Source organism: Apis dorsata, unplaced genomic scaffold (genome assembly GCF_000469605.1).
Source record: "Apis dorsata unplaced genomic scaffold, Apis dorsata 1.3 scaffold_683, whole genome shotgun sequence".
Taxonomy (NCBI): domain Eukaryota; kingdom Metazoa; phylum Arthropoda; class Insecta; order Hymenoptera; family Apidae; genus Apis; species Apis dorsata.
The window spans coordinates 2,030,318-2,034,180 of record NW_006263864.1 but is presented as its reverse complement, the minus strand read 5'-3'; the positions used below and the strand labels follow the sequence as shown (position 1 = coordinate 2,034,180).

The 3,863-nt window shown below is 50.0% G+C and overlaps 1 protein-coding gene across 1 annotated transcript in view; it reads left to right on the top strand.

The window, feature by feature from the left end:
• LOC102681650 (irregular chiasm C-roughest protein-like) overlaps positions 1-3,863 on the top strand; it is a 132,381-nt gene that overhangs the window by 86,754 nt on the left and 41,764 nt on the right. The gene's annotated exons all lie outside the window — the stretch shown is intronic.

The following is a 3,863-nucleotide window of genomic DNA, read 5'->3' as shown; positions in this document are numbered from 1 at the left end:
GAAAGGCGTACTCGGAGGCAGAGATATTACGGTTTCGGCTAGTTATCGGCTTGCCAAGCCTCCCAAGTAAAATAGAAGAGAGAAACGAACGGCTGCACCTCCCTCCTCACCTCTTTCAGAGAAAATGCGACGATTGGAGAAAATTAAGGGAGTCCGAGCAAGTTGAAAGTTTGTTCTCCGCTCGGGTTAATTGTACATCGACATCCAAGTGACAAATTACGGTGGAGGAGGGGATGTTAAAGTTTTCAGAATTCTCCTCCTTCTTTTTTTTTTCTCTCACGACGCGATTTGGTTAAGAACAGATTGACCCAGTTTAGGGGAAGGGGTGAGAAAATTATCGGATATTCCATGATGCAGTTTACCAGTACCAACTGCTGCGATCGCTAACCGGCGGAGCCATAGTTTCAGATGAACTCCGAACCACTAATGCCAATAGCGCGCAAAGTTCCCGGATGATCAACCATTTTGGCCGTAACCGGTGGCCAAACGTGCCTTTAACTTCGGTCATCGAACGACAATCGAAGTCGTTAGCCGAACGCGATTCGATTTAAAAAAAAAGAGGAACCGCACCTTGCGATACACCGATTGACCGATTTGAGAGTCACGTGTTCCATTTCGGATCGCTGCTACGGTTACGATAAAAGCGAACCGGTTGTTACGATTGATCGTTCGATCGGTTCGTATCGTCGGTAGCTACCGAGAAGGAAGAAGGTAGGCGGTAGAATCGAGCGACGCAGAGAATGCTCGATCTCCTCGCTCCTCGCGTGCATGATCGGTATCTTCGATTCTGGGTCGCTCGATGACAAATTGATCGATTGAATGCGATGTCTCTGCTCGACGACTCGAAGGATGGCCGCGAGTCGTACGTTTCCAGTGACCCGATCAACCGCTTCCCGCGCCATTTCGATTTTCACCTGTCAAACGCAGTCGTCGCGTCCATTCCCTCCCCCTCCCCTCCTTCCACTCGCGAATCCGATTTTTCCAAGCGGAAAAACGCGTCGCCGATTATCGGGACGCGGCAGGATTACATAATTTCGATACACGTGGAGGATACGTGTCGCTCGATTACGCCAGCCGCTCGATGGACCCTTTTCACGCGGGGTATATAGATGGGGGGGAAAGTGGAGGGGAGGAGACGGCTCGTCAAAATTTGTCGATGACGACCGGCCGGATGTAAGCCAGCCACGCGACAAACGAGTGCGTTTGTTCGACGGCGAGCGCCGCGTCGTCCCTGCGCCGCGCTGATAATTGCCGCGGCATTCAGGTGTAATTGTTCGGATGAGCAACGGCCAATTAATTATCGGCCAAGCACCGACGAGCCGCTTCGTTTTATCGGCGAGCCGTGATCTACGAATACATACCATTCGCTCGAGAGCGCGCACGGATCGTAATACACGCGCGATCACCGAGGCGTGACGCCGAGGAGAGGCGCAAGAGGCGGGGACGGACAACACGTGGCTCGAAATTTTCACGCGATATAAAGCGTTAAAGGGGGCGTGCGAGCGAATCTCGTCGATAAATTGGGTGGAAACGGTGTACTCTCGTCGAGCTACTCGTTTCGAGTCGACAGAGGGAAGATCGTGGATGGATCGTGTTTCGGTAGAAATTGAAATCCGCGTAACCTCCACGCCGCGGACGCATTATCCTCGTTACGCGCCATATCGAAACTTTTAATTACGTTTCGGACAAGCGGATCGCGTCAAGGGGTAACGAGTGACGCGTTTGTACGTTCCATTTTATTTCTATCCTCGTTTTTTCCCCCCTTTTTTCTTCCTTTTTCGCGCGCCTCCACGAAGCCTGTAGTGCTCTCGCGAAATTTCACTAACGACTCGACGAGCACGATTATATCGCGAAATTCGCGGCGAACGGAATCGGAATCGAAATTCGTGATCGAGGTGGTTAAAAATCGTTGATTTGCGGCGAGTTTGGCCAGAGTGGATGGAACACGGATGGGACGCGAGGAACGAAAAATATTGGTTGACGATAAATATCCCCCAAAATTTTTCACCGCATCGGTGATTATTTATCGCGGCGCGGAAATATAACGTAATCCGAGTAATTATAACCTCTGACCGGTTCCCGATGCGTGGATTCGATTGAAATTAATTTAAAAATATTAATCGCGATTATTTGATCGATAATCCGTGATCGAGACCGCTTTGAACATCCTCGAAACGTAAAAATTCCAAAGTATAGAAGGGCGCATTGATTAATTAGAATCTAAAATTTTCTCGTTTCACATTTGCATTTGGGTAATGAAATCGAAAATTTTATCCTCCATGAGAACGAATATGTATGATAAACGACAAAACGTCGAATATTTTTAATTCCGAAAATCAGGTCGAACCCGTGCTTCGCCAAAATTCAATTTCAAATTTTATCAATGAAGTATCATCTCTCACACGCTGATCGATCGAGTAAAAAAATAGAAAAAAATAGAAGAACGCGAGATAGGAAATAGGCAAATGCAAATATCCCCTCTTTTCCTCCTCCTCCTCCTCGAATTCGAAAAGAAACGACGCGATACGTTCGGTCAGGGAGTGAACCTTATTAGAACTATTTCGATGTTTTCATTTTCCGCGTTTAGACGGGAGGACAAGTTGGTAAAACGAGAAACCTCGGCGTTAAANGCTTATCGATTGGAGCCGCAAAAGCCGCAGCCGATCCAGGCATTTGTCAACGACGACAGGAAACGTGGCCCACATAGGCCGCGTCGCGGACACGTTTCACAGTTCCTAGGTGAGCACGGGACGAGGGGGGTTGTCATACGCCGTTATACGGCGTAAGCGGGCACAAGCGCAATTATTATTACGTCCATTAGTCTCGTATTCCATTGAAACGGTTCGGACCGGTTACCGTACGACCGAGCTTATTATCCTATTGAGCTCGTAAGCGGGCGGCCGCGCGATGTCGTACGACCGTCTTACGACATCCTCCCTCTGCGGAACATGGCGCGACAAGAGCCGTGCCCGCCCCCTCCTCCCCTGCGCCATCGTTCAACTTCAACGAGAAACACGAGAGCGCGACGCGTTACGAGCGGAACTGCTCTTCTCGAAGCACGGTGTCGCGATGCGCGGACGGAGGCTTAGGAGGAAGTTGGGCGAAAGTTGGTTAGCGGCGGTTAAGGATAAATTTCGAGAAATATCGCGGTCCAAGAGGAGGAGACGACGAGGCAAGAGAGGAGAGGAATCTTCTGAGAAGTCTCCTGCGGTCCAAAGAAGGCAGACGACGCGACCATGGTCCGATCCAAGCGTAAGAATCGGACGAATGAAAGTTAATTGAGAGGTCGATGAAACGATTAAGCCGAACGGCCGGCCGATGACGTGACCGTGCGTGGAACGTGTTCGCGTCTCTCGATCGGGAGGGGGGGACGTGTTGGAGGAGGAGAGGGAGAAATTGCCTCGCGTAGATCGCAACGCGGTGGAGGAATTGAACGCGTACGTTGTCGGACACCGCGATGGGAGGATCGAAACGATGGCCTCGAATATATATATATATATTTGGTTTCGACGAAGAAGAGTTTCGCCGATCGGTAACCGCTTAGGTCGGCGGCGAAGAATATTTCAATATCGATCACGCTCTCCCCTCCGGGGTCACGAATGTAATTGTCGCGGCAACTGCAACGATACCAGTGGAGGAGAGCGAGTTGATCGAGTTTTATTAAAGTGTTTCTCGATCGTTTAGCGTCCTCCNGAACGAGTGGCGCAATAATTGCCAGCAGCGGAGTGTATTTTTTTCGTCGCAACGACAAAACGGTATTACCGTCGTAAACGAAGTAAAAAGGGGGGAGGGTGAACGAGATGGTAAATGGATCCCTGCTCTCTTTCTCGTCGTAATGGTGGCATCACGTGCGCTGCCGTCTA